This window comes from Vanellus vanellus (genome assembly GCF_965231255.1).
Source record: "Vanellus vanellus genome assembly, chromosome: 21".
NCBI classification, from domain to species: domain Eukaryota; kingdom Metazoa; phylum Chordata; class Aves; order Charadriiformes; family Charadriidae; genus Vanellus; species Vanellus vanellus.
Window position 1 is genome coordinate 8,015,217 of NC_138926.1, and position 15,055 is coordinate 8,030,271.

A 15,055-nucleotide genomic window follows, 5' to 3' on the forward strand; every position below is an offset into this window, starting at 1 on the left:
CAGTGCGTCCAAGCAGCATTTGCAGCGGGCTGTCTAACGTGCCCCGCTTCCCTAACTTCAGCGTGCCAAACTCGCTGCGTTTCCTGACGCTTCCCCCGGTGCTGCCCGTGGAGGACTGTGCCCGCCCAGCGAGTCGGGGCGCAGCGGGGCATGAGCAGTCCTAACGCGCGGGAGCAGGAAACATCTCCGCCCAGACCTCTCCGTGGCAGACAACTCTTCTGAAGTGACTATCTTCCGCTTTCCTTAGCGCCCCTGGTCCCCCCCCGCCAAACCGGCCTGGGGAGTAGCTCCGCGGGCGGAGGAGCGAGCCGTTCGCTCGGCCGGCTCAGGCCTCCGGCTCCGTCCCTGGGCTGGGTGCCCCTTGGTCAGCTTCCTCCCGCTCTTTTCGTGCTTCGTTGGGATTAGGGGGCTCCCAACCTCTGCTGCCGGGCCTCTGAGCCCTCTCTTCTCAGACAGGCCTTGCTGCTCTTGACGGCGGTGTGCTGGTGGGTGAAGGACCTCTGCGGGGCCGGGCTGGTGTCGGCAGCGCTCGCCGGAGGTGCTTTGCCGGTGGAAAGCCCCACCAGAGCGCCGGCTGCTTTGCCGGGGAGGTGCCGGGGTGAACCCCACCATCCCTGTGGGGGTCCCGTGGCGCCCCGCTGGCACGGCGGGAGGCAGGCGGCAGCATCCCGGGCGGCACGGGGAGCTTCTGGGGGTGCGGGACCCGTTGGTGGGGTTGCTCTGCTCTCACCGGCCCAGGAGGGTTCCCTGGCTGCTTTTTGTTTCCGCCTGAGTTCCTGGCACGTGCGTCTTCCCGGGAGCACCGCCTGGGTCTCTGTCGGGAGAGATCTCAAAGCAATTGCAGGGGAGCGCTGGGTGTCTGCGCTGCCCGGCTGCCGGAGGGGCTTTTGGTGGCGAGGGGCGTTGTATGGTTAACTTGGCAACGCTGTAACTTACCCTGAAATCAAAGATAAATTCTTTATGGAAGGTTGTCCCGCACATAAATCATCATTAGTGCGGCTCATTTTTGCTTAATGCCTACCTAACTGTGCTGTCGTCTAAAAATGTGTGTTTAGCGAAGTCAAGGGTTGCAGGGAAATTATAGGGTTTTCAAAAACCCATTTGCTTTGCTGGTGCTCACATCAAAATCAATCTCGCCTTTCGTTCTCAGCCTTGTCGCGAACGCGCAGCACCACTCGCAGGACTGTGGCATTTAATGTTGGCGAGCGCTTACCGGGAGCGAAGCCGCGGTGCTTACCGAGTCGGGGGCTGTCTCTAACGTTGCGCTTCACACCCAGGCTGTGATTTCAAACTCTCGTGCTATTGATGAATCTTGATGTGTATTGGGGGGGAGTAATGGGAGGAGGAGGGGAGCTCTGCAGCCGAGCAGAAGGGTTTGCAGACCCCTCTCCCTTTTCCATAGGGAAAGAGGGAGAAACTCCTGCTACAAACCTGTTTAAGAACTCAGCGTGGTAAATGGCTTTTTTTATTATTATTATTTTATTTACTTATTTTTAAAGCACTATCACCAGGCTGGGTAACGTGGGGAGTCTTGCAGGCGCAGGCATGGCTTTGGTTTGTCATGGAGGAACTACGAGGCGTTTGCCACCGAAGCTGCTTTAGTCCCCGGGGTCTGGCTGTTGTGGCACAGAAGTGGAAACTGGTGGCGCTGACTCGTCCCTCTTCAGGCCTTGCACGGCTGTAACCCGGTGGCAGCGGCGGCGGGCCCTGCAGGGTTGGGAATGCGGCAGTCCTGCCAGCGCAGGTCCCGCGGCTGTGGGCGCTCCGGCAGCGTGTGTCCGGCTGCGGCTCACAAAAGCAAGCGGTGTGTGGGGAGCTGATCGAGACACTGCAAAGAGGGGATTTTTGAGCAGTTGTCAGCCCCTCCTCTGCTGTTGCAGTGTGTTCCTCTGAGCACTACCTGGCTTTTGTGACCCCGTGAGCACACGCGTGTGCCTGGGCACCTACACCCGCGCCCTTCCTCAGCTGGCTCGGGGATGGAAAGGGACCCAGGTTTGCCTTTCCCGGCACAAACGCGTCACCTGCCGAGGCTGTGCCCGTTGCGCTACCGGGAGCGCCGTGCCGGGCGGGGAGGATGGCCCCGAGGATGGCTGCCTGCTGTCGTAGGGCTCGGGTCCTTCTGGCCGTCGGGGCACCCCGAGAGCACGCGGGGTTTGCCTCGGCAGGCTGTGTGCGGGGCTGGGCAGGGGCGTCGCTCGGTGCGCAGGAATGACGTTGTGGGGGCGGCCCTCCGTGGCCTCCCTGGAGGGCAAAAGCGGTGTCCTCCCGGGCGTAACGGCAGGGCCTCGGCTGTGAGGGGAAGCTGACGGCGTCTGTCGTCCTGTCTCGCCTAGCCCGCGGGCAGCCCGTGGCTGGGGAGGGCGGCGCAGACGAGCACCGCCCTGCAGGCGGTGAGCCCTGCCGGACTGGCGAGGCCCGAGCTGAGCTGCGATGTGATGCCTCACTGTCGTGTACTTGATAGATTGTGTTGGAAAAAGTCTAAATACAGCACTCCTCAAGGTACAGACGCTTCCAAGGGTGCTGCTTTTCTCCGCAACCCTAACATGTCTCCTTCGAGGGCTGCAGATACTTGGATGGACTGACTTAGTCCTTGGGTATCCACAAAGTCCTTGCTCTGGAAAGCAAAACGTAAAGCCTGCCAGAAGGATGGAACTGAAAAAAATTGAGTTCTGTGAAGTTTTGGGTATGTTTTTGTGCACGTTCTTGATTGAACAGTAGCCTTTTAGGAGTTTGAAAAATATCTAAGCTAATCTGTTCGCGGTGGTTCAGCTATAGGCTTAATTTGACCCGAGGAGCCCTTTCTGTCCCGTCCTCTGCAGTGCCCAAAGGCTGTTTACGGGATTCTTAAACTCATCTCAGCAACTGCTTAGCGATGTGGGAAATCGAACCGCAGCAGCTTTCCTGTGGTTAAGTGTGGCTGTTCACCCCGAAGATGTATGCTCTCCTCCGCTGCACCTTGCGACATCTGCCACCCGTTCCATTTTCCTCTAAAGTATTAGAAGTGTAACCGTACACAAATTCCACTGCAATCCATCTCGAGCCGTGGCGAGTCGGGGGACGCAGCATGAGGCTACCGGCAATTAAACGCCCAGCGAGGACTTATGGGTGCAGCGTTCCCTCCCCGCCGGGGCGCTGCGTGCGGGGGGCGCGGAGGGACGGTCCGAGGGGCAGGAGAGCCAGGACCTGGATAATTCAGCATTGTCCTCCGGTCAATGGGCTTGTTCTGGGGGACATCGATCTGCTGTTACTGGAGAAAAGCTGGAAGCTGGGACAGAGTAAACACGGCGAGGTGAAAGGCGGTCCTTGTTTATGTGTTTGTCTTCGCTCAGGCGGTTTGGGGACAGGAGATGAGTTACCGAGGGTCGCTCCTGGCTGTTACCGTTCTGAGCGGGTTTTGCCCGAATGCGGAACAGCCCCGGCGGGTTTAAAGCGAGGCGCCTGGGGGCAAGCAGCCTGCGGGGCCGAGTGTGGCGGGCACAAAGCCACCCTGCTCCCCATCCCAGGTGCCACCTGCGGTGGAGCACGGGGCTGGTGGCTGCCCGTGACCCACCGCTCCCCCCGGCGAGAGGAGGGAGCGCGGGCTGCTGCCGTCTCCTGCCCTGCTCCCTCCCGGCGTGTGCACGGAGCAATCCGCACAGACAGCTCCAACGTGAAAGCTGTGACCATCGGGCAAAGGCTGGCAGAGAATTGGCCTTTTCAATTAAATTTCGTGGCTTCTGCCTGGGACGGGTTGACTCGCAGCGCGGAGCAGCCTGATGTGATTTAAAGGAGCGTTGTCCTCCTCTACCCTATCTGGGGGTGCTGCAAAACCTTTTCCCCTGTCGATCCCGAGATGTCTAAAGGTGTCCTGCCTTCTCCCCCACCCTTGCCACCCTCTCTGGCTGCGACATGTGCCCAGACCTGTTACAGAGGGAAGTAGCTCCAGGCGTTATTCTCACCAAGTGGGGTGAGATTCTGTCTGAAATCATTTCATCCTTCCCCAGAGACTTGGCGTGAATTTTATCTAATCGCCATGGCAACAGATAAAAAAAGGTGTGAGCACATCTCCTTTTGCTGTGATAATTCAGATTTATATATTCAGATCAGATTGGAGTTAGAGATTTTAAAAGGAGCAGATGCAGCAGAAGGTGTGACTGCAAATAATGTGGCGAGAACGTTTGATGATCCTGCCCTTTAAGAGGGGAGAGCGCTTTCCCGCAGGTTTTTTTGGAATATAATTATTCCATCAAATCCACTTTAACAAGGACTCATTATAGCCCTGATAATGCAGAGTCACGTTGGAGACAATCTCGCACACGCATGCACACACACCGAGGAGAGGAGAAAAAAAAAAGGGACTACAACAAGTAAATAAAAGGCCCGTGAACAGCGCGGTGTGAGCGCCCTGTCGCTGCCGCTGCCGCCGGGAAGCGGCACAGGGCTCAGCCCGGCTCCGGCTGCCCCGCTCCGTGCTGCCGGGCGCTTCCCGGCGGCTGCTGGTGCCCGGCCGTGCCGCGGTGGCCCGGGCGCAGGCGGGGAGATGCTCGCAGGCAGCCCTGGGGGCGATGAGGCTCTCGGATCCCGGGAGCCCTGTGCAGCCGAGCGCTTGCCATGGAAGGTCGGGGAGCTGTGGGTTTCCAGAGGCCCCTTTCCCGGCTGCAGCTTTGGCTGCTTTCCCCTGGTGCTCCCGACCTTGTCACCCATGTGGCGGACCTCAAATGAAGAATGGCCTGAAACTGAGCTTGGGCCATCCTGAGCCAAAGCTCTCCGCTGCTTTTGCTGCGCTGTTGCGGCTTCTGCAGGAGAGGAGTGCTTCGGCTGAGATAGGAGCAAAGGAGCCGTTGACCGCTTTCTCTGCAGGGTGGAGAAGAGAGGACGCGGAGGGTTTTGGAGAAGGAAAGGTGCTGTTGATCTAGCGCTTGGCATCCCGGTTCCACGTGATGTCCCTGCCCCTGCTCCAAGCCCTGCGGGACGATGGAGCACGAGCCAAATATGGCACGACAAGCTCCAAGGCATGAAATACAGAGGAGTAGCAGTTCCTGGAGCTGCCATCTCTTTGTGTACCTGTCACCGTAAATCTTCAGCCACCCCGAGGAGCGGTTGCGCCGTAGGGAAGGGAGGAATGGCGCGCAGAGGGTGGGATGGATGGCTGAGGGTTCGGAGCACCGCAGGAGGCAGGCGGGCTGTAAATCTGCCTGACGCCTAACCCAGACCCAGCGAGAGGCTCGTCTCCTCCATTGCGCCGCTGGCCCCGTACCTGCCTGAGCTGCCGAGGGCTGAGGATCCGCGTCGAGCTCCCTGGTGGCGGTGGCGAGAGGGGTGGTGAGCGGCAGGGAGGCCTTGCCGCATCCCCGTGGTAAACGGGCACTGCCTGAGCTCAGCGCACAGACCATCCCGGCCAGGAGGGGAGCGAGCACTGACCCCGGGAAGCAGGAGAGCGAAGGGTGGTGAGCACCGCTGCGTGCTGTGCACCGCTGTGCTCGCTCCTCTGCGGGGCAGTGACCCGAGGAGCAGGGTGCCTTTATGGAGACAACAGCCATGATACCCGCTGGGCACAAACCTTTAGCAGTGACTCCGGCGTGAGGATTGAGGTGATGTATGTGAGAGGAGTTGGACGGGCGCGCGGGGAGCGGGCGGAGGAAGAGGTCAGCAGGAGGAGGCGAGTGGAGGAGCAGTCCGCTGGTGGCGGCCAGCAGGTCTTGTGCGGCGTGGACTCTCCCGAGTCCCAGAGTGACTCTGTGCCAGGGTAGACTTTGTTCCAGTTACGCTCTGATTTGCAAATCGTGATTTTTTTTCAGGAAAGGGCAAGGAAGCTGGGAACAAGAGGAAAGTCCTCTGGAGCACCCCTCTGGTGGCATGCAGGCAAGGGAGCCGCCTGGGCAGGAGGGGGTCGGGGGTGCCGCCGGGGGCTGATTAACCGCCCGCGGTGACACGTGTTCTCTACCCAACGAGTTGGCGGGGCTGCCCGGAGGAGCTGGGCGACCCTTGGCCGGTGCGCTGCGTATCCTTGCGAGAGGCTTCTCTGCTGCGAGCCAGCCCCCAGGCAGGGTTACGGGCCCGGCTGGCAGCGCGGAGGGGCCGTGCAACGGAACCTGCTGCCGCGCGTGCCTTCCGCGCCTTGCTGAACCTGCTGCTGCTCCCGCCTGCCCGCCTAACTCAGCTTGGGGGATAGCAGGTCCTTGCTGAATTACGAAGGCCGTGGTCGCGTCTCCCTGTTCAGGCGGCGTTTGCTAAATTGTAATGCTTTTGTGCATTTTAAAGACCTTCCTGCTGAAGGAGAGCTGATTCTCTGGGGTATGAGTCGCTGCCAGGGACAGGAGCAGCTCAAGCTAGCGCTGTGATGACGGCTCGGCGTGCCGGCAGGACGGTGTGCGGGGGGCTGCAGCCCGGCTGGGGTGCGGGGGGCTGCGGCGGGGGGGCTCCACGCGGGGGCTGCAGCCCACGCTCCGCCGCGGGATCCTCAAGCATCCCTGCGAGCCGCCCCGCTGCCTGGAGCGCTCCGCAAGGCTGCTACCAGCTTGATGGGCTCGGAAAGCACCACAATCCCCTTGAAAATGCCCAAGCCAGCTCTGAGAAATGCGTTCGGAGGGCGAGGATCTGCTGGGAGTGTTCAAGGCCAGGTTCGATGGGGCTTTGAGCAGCCTGGTCTGGTGGGAGGTGTCCCTCTCTGTGGCAGAGGGGTGGGAACTGGATGATCTTTGAGGTCTCTTCTAACCATTCTGTGATTCACCAGCTGTTGGCTGGTGTGCTCAGGTTCTCCATCCTGCCTGAATCTTTTTCCTTTTATACCGCCTTTTTAACCGTAATCTGATGGAGCAACGCTGGTGCTGGCTCCGGTCCCGCTCCCGCTCCCCAGGGTCTCTGCGGGGAGCTGTGCCTACCAAGGCAGTAACGCCTGCAGCCAAGCCGAGTGCTGTGAACACCGGACAGGTCAAAACTTCTTCTCTTTGAACCACACTTTTTCCTGAGCTCGAGCCACCTGTCCCCGGGGCCTCGTGCTGGGCTGCGGAGGGAGAGGAGCCAGCGCGTAGCAGAGCTGAAGTCATCGCCGCTTCGTGCCATCGGCGCTGGTGTGTCCAGCGGGGGTGCTCGCCGGTGCGCGGCCGGCTCAGCCTGAGCGGGCGAGAGCAGTGCCCGGGCGCTCGCCCGCGGGGAAGGCGGCGGCGGTGGCGCGGGTGTGCGTTTCCCTCCCTCCTCCTCCCTGCGCATACACAGATGCGGAAACAATCACGGTCATTATTTCTACCATGGTGACAGTGACAGTGGCAGAGATGCCAGCTTCCTCACACAGACGGCTTTATTTCATCTCCTCTGTTTTTTCAAAGCCTCTTTCATTTTGTATGAGGAGACAGATGTGAAGGGCTGCAGGCTGATAAATTCTGCTGTCTTATGAAAAGAGAGGGTGGGTTTTTGTTGTGGTTGCTTCTCTTCCTCCCTCCCCAGCCCCCTCCCAGCAGCGCAGCGGCAGCCTTTTTCTATGGAGGATGCTCCCTGCTCCCGGCGCGGGACGCTGCCCCGTGGCCACCTCGCTGGGGCAGGGAGGGCTGAGGGCCCCGGCTGAACTTCCCAGGGACCAGCGGGGCTGGCTTTGCCTGCAGCCCCCGGCCCTGGGGCGGCGGGCACCTGGGTGGAAGAAAACGAGCACGGTGGTGCAGATGCCTCCCTCAAATGCATCCGCAGTGCCCGGCCCTGGCGCGCCGCGGGATGCGGCGGAGGCTGCACGTTCGCTGGGGAGGAGCTGGTCTCAGCTGGCGGAGCGAGGGCTGAGCCTTTGCGTGGGCTTACGACCCAAATCCCCTTCCTTCTTGTGCCTCTGCCGAGACACTGGGGTCGCTGGGCCGGGGCCGCTCGGAGGGCTCTGGGTTGTGTTCTGTGCCAGCGAGGAAGAGCCGCCAGGATCGGGCACGGAGAGCAGTGCCCCTTCGGCGGGAGGGCTCGTGCAAGCATGCGCTCGCTGCGCGCGGTGCTGCTGCTGCGGAGCCCGCCCTGGTGGAGGACCCGGCCGCGGGCGCCGGCGGCCTGCCGCACCTGCCCTGCGCGGCGCTCGCTGTGGTCCCCGTGCAGCTCCCCGTCCTCCGCGCCTGCTCTGCTGACGATAGTTCCAGTTTAAAAATAAATTGCTCCATCTTTAATTGCGGTTTAAATAACTGCTTCATTTTTATTTAAATGTGGCTCTGTAAGGCTTGGAGAACAATTAGGAGAAAATACAGGGCATTGCTCTGGTGCATGTGTTCAAGCATATAATTAATTTTTTTTATTACACTGATGTTTGCCGAATCTGGAAAAAGATCTTATTGTTCCTCTTGATTTAGTCACGCGCAAGATCTACAAATACACCAGCCATTTCAGGACTCCGTTTCATAAGCCGTGAAGCCATGGCCCCGCCACGCTGACGGAGGGCTCCTCGCGTCGATCGCCTTTCCCGCTCGTGCTGTGACACCGACGCACGTTAAGGCGCGGGCTGTGCCCCCAGCGGGCGGCAGCCTTGGCCAGCCACCGCCTGCCTGCTCCCGCCCCAGGACCACCGGCGGGGGCTCGCCGCCTCTCCAGCGCCCGGCTGCTGGGCGCTTGGACCCCTCCTCAGCCCCCTCCCCTGGTGCCGCTCGTGCAGAGAGCCCGCGCCAGGCGCTTGGCTGGGCGCTCGCCGGGGCGGGAGTTTGTGCTTTTTGTCGATGAATGGTATTAAAAGGCTAATAAATGACTCGGGGACGGGGGGTGAAATCTCTGAAAGGCTCCGAGTGACCCAGGGCCCTCTTTCAGAAGTGAGCTCGCCATTCAGGAATATAAATCTCATTCAGAGTCGATAGGGATTAGGTTCCTAAGTGCCCGACATAGCTGAAGTGCTTCTGCAAACGTCGCTTGTTAGAGGGCTGCGGAGGAAGCTGCGTGCGGTCTGGCGGGCTATAAGCTTATCAGTCAAAGGTGCTTTACTCGGTGACAGAAGCCACTTGTGGTAAACAAGCTGCTGGCCCTTTGGACTCCTGACAATCTTTTAACCGTTTATTAAAGCGGCTATGAACTCTTCTTGGAAATGAAATCTTAATAGCGAGCGTGGCAGAGATTTTTCACAGATGGCAGCGCTGCCAAAAGCAGGCATTCAAGAAAACATTCATCAAAAACATTCATTTCTTTCAAAAAGAAATTGACGTTTATAGCGTAGACAAATTTGGGACTCATTTGCTTTGCCTTTCAGTTTCTGAATTTTTAGAGGTCACATTTTTCTGCACCTTCGAGGGCTAGAAACCGGGGTTATTTTTAACTGGAAACTGAGATTCCCGTATAACCACACCGTACCGCGAAACGTGCGAAAATGGGACCCCATGCACAGCTGGGGGGAGAGGTCCGGGGGTCCCTCCGGCTGGCTGCGCTCCTGGGGGGTCCGGCTCTGCCCGCGCTCCTGTCCTCCTGCTTTACACCCTCCTGCCCCGCTCGGGGTCCCTGCCCGCCGCCCGCAGCACCCGGCGCGCCCTGCCCCTGGGGCTGGCCTCCGCCAAAAGCCCTCTCTATCCTGGGGCCGTGGGGACTGCAGTTGTGCGTGGGGACCATCCCCAGGGTTGCGATGGGTGCCGAGCTGGGTGCTCCCGGTGGGACACAGGGCGCTGCGGGTTGCCGCGGCTCTCCCGGGGATGGCAGGGTCCATGCGGGCGCTGTAGCCTGCGGTGCGATCAGACAGAGGGGTCCCGCACGCTGCCGCTCTGGCGCCGGAGGGCTGCCCTGGACCCGGCTGTTTGGCGCGGCCGGGAGGGACGAGTGTGCCCTCCCTCCTTAAAAGCTGGCAATTCCCTTCAGAGGGAGCGATTCGTTCGCAGCTCATCTCCATTTCATCTGAAGGCTGCACCATGCTGGGTTTCAGCCTTGTTATGTTTTCTCTTGAGCAATACCTTTTATTTCTGCAGTGCTTAATATTCCTTTCCAGAGCCTCCGTTGCCTGTTCTGGGTCTTTCCGCCGAAAGCAGCTTTGAAACCGTAAATTGTCGTGGCCGAGCTGTGCCTGCTGTTTGCGTGTCACAGCCGGCTGGTTCCCTGCTGCTCGGGTGCTGCCGCCATTCCCCAGCCTCTCCCTGCGCCCGCTCCCCCCTCGCTGCCCAGCATCCCCAGCGCGGGGTACCCGTCACGGGCAGCGCTCAGCTCGGCGCGCAGCTCGGGCTTGCAGAGGAGGTGTTTCTCTTGCCCAAGCCGGCCCGGTGCTCGGTGTCGGGTGCCGAGGGCGCAGGGCTGTAAACGCCGTCTCAGGGCTGGGCAAGCAAATACCCGTGCAGGGACGGGCTGTGCAGCTGCCACCGGGCACCCCCGCCCGGCCACGGGCTCCCCAGGCGCACAGGCACGGGTCACCAGGATCGTGGCTACCTGGAAGAGCGGTCGAATTCTCTCATTCTGCCTGAAGTCGGGGTCTGGCACCAACGCCGCGCGCAGCAGTCGCGCCACCGGGGAAGCTGGCAGATTGAACTGGCGCGACCTGGGCTGGCGGCACCGAGACCGGTGTGTGTTGGTCGAGGGGAAACGGGGGTCTTTGTTTCCCCGTGGCTGGGGAATTTTGATTGCAGCTGAAATGAGAAGCTTCGTGCTAGTTATCGCTCTGCCTTCGCCAGAGCCTGCTTCAGACCCTGACTGATTACTTGTAGCCGCTGCTCGCTGCAAACCAGATCTCATTTGCATCTTGGAGGAAGAGTGTGCTGCAGGCGCCGAGAGCTGGTGACGCCACTGGAGATTGCTTGCTCTATGTCGTTTAACGTCCATTTGATTTGCATCTCTCGCGGTTCGTTTGCAGAGTTGTACTATGAACTTAATGCTGTCGTACGCTCAATGGGTGCCCGTAACTGTAGCGCGGTGTTTAATGCTGCGGTTTCATAGATGCTTCCTGAGCACGTAGAAGCGTTAAGGTTTCTACACCTTGTTTTCCATGCTTGTACGTACCCTAGTGCAAAGACGCGGGTGTTCACAGGAAGCTGGACGGGGGGCTGGGGAAGCTGCAAGGGGGCAGAGCCCAGCGGCCGCTGGGCTCGGGGATCCGCTCCCTGGCAGGTGCCATTCGCAGCGCCCCGTAAGCTCCTGTCACCCCCGAGGCGGCCGGGCACGGTTCCTGCCGCAACGTGCTCGCCACCCCCGTGCCCCTGGGCAAGGGCCAGCGGTCAGCCCGGAGGTGGGGGCCCAGCCTGGCGCTCCCCCCGCTGCCGCCGGTCGGGGTGCGAGACGTGCCTCTCCTTCCAGGGAGAGTATTGTTGGCTGCTCCAGGTGAAGTCTCGCTGCCTCTTGGCCCGCTTCCACGTACTTAGTGCTGCTCCCCGAGCTCGGCTATTGTATAATCTATCAGACGTCCTGGCACGTCCCATTGTTTAAACAAGAGCTATGGCTATTGCATACAATATATGTACAACACGCGCGTGACGGTGTCAAGAATTAACTTCATAATCATCTCCGTAATCTTTCTTGGCAGAGCTCTGGCATAACCTGTCGTGTCTTATCTAGCAATTGCATGTGAGTTATAGTTACCTCTGTCCTGCCTCTCCGGATAAGATCGATGGCGGGCGAGGTTTTATAATGCCTGTGTCGGGATTCCTCCCTGCCATCCGGCAAAGCCTGGGGCAGCCGCTCCGGTGCTGTGGATGCCGAGGGCTCCGGCTCCAGTTTGCAGCTGCGTAACATCTGCCTGAAACTTGGTGGGGGATCTCCTGCCTGAAGGCTGGGGAAGGGAAGGAGCCGACGTGCGCGGCGCAGAGATGGGTTTGCCTCTTTGCGTTGGCTCTGCAGCCACCCAAGGGTGGGATGAACTCAGATCTTCGTGTGCAAAGGGAGCTGCTCGCGCAGCGCAGGCGTGGGAGCCTTCAGCAGCTCCTCTGAGTGTCGTTCCCGCGCACGTGGCGGGAGAAGCAAAGGTGCCGTTCACGCTTGCCTTCCTGGGAGGTGGGGCTTGGCATCCACCTGGCTGGATAACCGCGCTTCTTCTAATTGCCGGGCGGGCTCCCGGCGAGAGCGGGTCCCGCAGGGCTCCCGGCAGAGCCAGCGCCCTGCCTGCCTGGCAGCCCTGCACCGTGCGCTCCGCGTCTGGCACTCGGTCTCCTGCTGGTATTGAAGCCTGTCTCTGCCCTGCTGACTTTCCTTTGTTTGTTTGTTTGTTTGTTTGTTTGTTTCTGGGTGGTTTTTTTGTTTCCTTGACCAATGGAGCGTAGTCAAGAGAGTGGAGGTAGGAAAGGTGTGTGGGTAAGGAGCTCACGGAAAAGGCCAGAACGCTGTCATTTGCGGTTCTGGTGCCGAGATGGAGCCTGCCCTCCCTTTGCTGGCCAGTGCAGTGCCCAGCAGCTCTGCCGCAGGGACTGCAGCCTGCCGGCAGCAGGACGGTGGTCCCGGTGCCCACCCAGGCGCCGGAGCACTGCCCGGCTCCTCCTCGCCTCGGCCCCGCGCAGGAGCAGGAGCAGGAGCAGGAGCAGGAGCGGGGGGCTCGGGGGCCCGGGGCCCGGCTCCCTCCGGGCTTCCCCACTCTGCTCTAGGTGTGTTTCGGCATGAGCTCAGGGCAGCCCTTTCCATGCCCGTGTGCTCTCTCGTTGAGTATCGCTTCTGTACCTCGAGCACTGCGGATCTGACAGTATCATTTCTAGAAGCTGTTAAAAACGCACACGCGTTTCTCTTTCCTGCAGGGAAGAGTTCTTTGGAGATTGTATTTTTGTTCTAGTTGAGACCGGATTTAACCAAATGCCTGTCTCCGCCGTGTTGGCAGGAGCATCTTGCAATGCCAGCGTCCTGTGAAATGCGAATGGCTGAATTTCTTCTTTATTTATACATATACACACAATGTAGGAAACAAAGAAGCTAAAAATGATGAATGGCAGCTAATGCCGCTGCGTGATGGAGATAAGACCGTAATTATTTGTTTGGGCAGCTTAAATCAACACCAAAAGCCTGATGGAAGACAAAGCGATAATTTAAATCTCTTTGTGTGGGTCTCGTGGGCTGTGTGACCAAGCGTGAACTTATATCATAGGCTCGTATGACTTTTGCGTTCGTGCACGGTTAAAGCAGGTCATTGTGGTGTCACGCTTCACGCGCTGCCCTTGGAGCATGCCTGGGCCCGTGTTTGGGGACGGCTGCACTTTTAACTTGTTTCTGGCAGGGTTTAGCACCTCTGCGCTGCCTCAGTCTTGGCAATTCACTGTGACTCTTATTCGTGGTGCGGACAGGGCTGCAGCCCTGCGCGTCCTGCGCGCTGCGGAGAGGTGCCGGGGTCTCCTGCCCCAGCCCAGCCCCTCCTGGCTCGTTAGGAGAGAAGACGAGTGGGTTGAGCCGGAGCTGTCTCGGCTCCAGATGCACCTGAACCCCTGGCAGAGGTTGTAAATTTTTACGTTCATTATGTTTGTTTTGCTTCAGTTTAATTAACTGATCGATGAAAGCCTATCGAGCTCTGACCTCTCTTGCAGCCGCCGTAAATCAGCTCCCGCCGCCGGTGGAGCCGGGCTCGGGCACGGCGCTGGCTGCCGAGCTGCAGCCGCACCTCTCGGGGCTGGAAGGGCCCGGGGCGAGCGGCGGAGCCCGCAAGTGGCAGCACGGTCCCGGCCCTGGCTGTTATTTTCCTGTCTCTTGTACGCGGTCTCTGCGTCGCTGCCTGTGCCTGCTTGGGCAAGTGCTTAAAGCCTCTTTGCTTGCGCCAAGGGAGCAGCTTCCACGTTTTGCAGGGAATCCTTCGCTCCCGCCTTCTCGCTATTCCCCCTCCGCCTCTCCCTGTTCTTCACCTCTGCCCGGTGGGTCTCTGCCCCTTCTGCTCCTCAGCAATTGCGTCTGGAAGCCCTTGTTTCCGTGGCCACGCTGGAGATGCACGATTCCCTTGGAAGAGGGATTTGGAAGCCACCATCCCACTTCCCAAATCTCGCATCTCTAGATTCCCCACGCTTGTATCTAGCTCGCTCTTTTTTAAAGCATCCCTCCAGATGCGATCTGTGCCCAGCTTGGCTCAGCTATCAGCACTCTGGAGGCTGTCTGTGTCGGTGTCCCGTTGAAAGCGAGAGGCGTGTGGACCAGCAGACTCCGTAGTTAGACCCACTGAAGTGCCGGCAGGGAGGAGAGATGCGCCCATGCAGACGCTCTCCTGGACCGCTGCGTCGGGCGAGCCAGCGCTGCTGCGCGCTGGGATGCAGTGCTGCGCTCTCCTCCTGGAAACCTGCCGCGCCTTCAGCAAGGTCTTCTGCAGACCTTCATGCTGCGAGCCCTCCATCACGTCGTGAGCCCTCCACCGCGTCGCGAGCCCTGTCGTATCGGCTGCTGTACTCACACGTCTCGGGAGATGCCCCGTGAGATGCTGACCTAGTGCGGGGGAGAGCAGGGAGGGGGCTCTGCCCTGCGCTCCTGCCGCCGGCGCCCGCGGGGGCGACTGTGCCCGCTGGCCCCGGTGCCGTGCCGGGGGGACGAGGGCGGATGGGCTCGTGCCCTGCGGGGTGTGTGCGCTGTGGTGGGGCTCGCGGAGGGAACAGGCTGTTGCTGTCTGCTTTCTCCGGCTCCAAACAGGGCCCGCAGAAAGCCGCCAGTCCCCGTTGGGAGAGCGGCCTGCGTCCCCGAGGTTGTAGCTCGAGCTCCGAGCTGCAGGGGTTTGCACTTAACTATACTGAAAATTTCCATTCTGTACCCGGTGCTTAAAATCAGGCAAACGCTCTCCTGTTCCGGCACAGATCCCTCCTGTCTGGGCTACTGACGCTTAAAGCATCTCCCCGGGCAGAGCACCTGAGGGATGCCTGAGCGGCTCCCCCCGCCCCCCCCCCCCCGCAGCAGCCGCAGCGTGTGGCTTCTGAACCCCTTGTCACCACCCGCCCTCTGCCAGGGCCACGTCAGACCGCGCTCTTCCCTCAGCCGCTCCGTCCCTCGGCGCTTTTCTTCCCCCCCGAAGACAGGGATTCGGCAGCTACGCTGGAGCCGCTAGCCGCATCTCGCCTTTTTCAGACAAAATCTATTTTGCTGAGATATGGAAAAACCGAACCGTGCCGTATTTGGAAGGTGTTCCTTTTAATCCCAGCTTTTATCGCCGTACTTTTTCCTGAAGAAAAGCGTTGTAGGGAAGGGAGGAGCTGCCGAGGAGAGAGACTGGTGACTCTAAGGG

General features: G+C 60.1%; 1 protein-coding gene across 1 annotated transcript in view; it reads left to right on the forward strand.

The window, feature by feature from the left end:
• DSCAML1 (DS cell adhesion molecule like 1) overlaps nucleotides 1-15,055 on the forward strand; it is a gene marked incomplete at both ends in the record, with an annotated part of 110,829 nt that overhangs the window by 14,978 nt on the left and 80,796 nt on the right. The window lies entirely within an intron of this gene.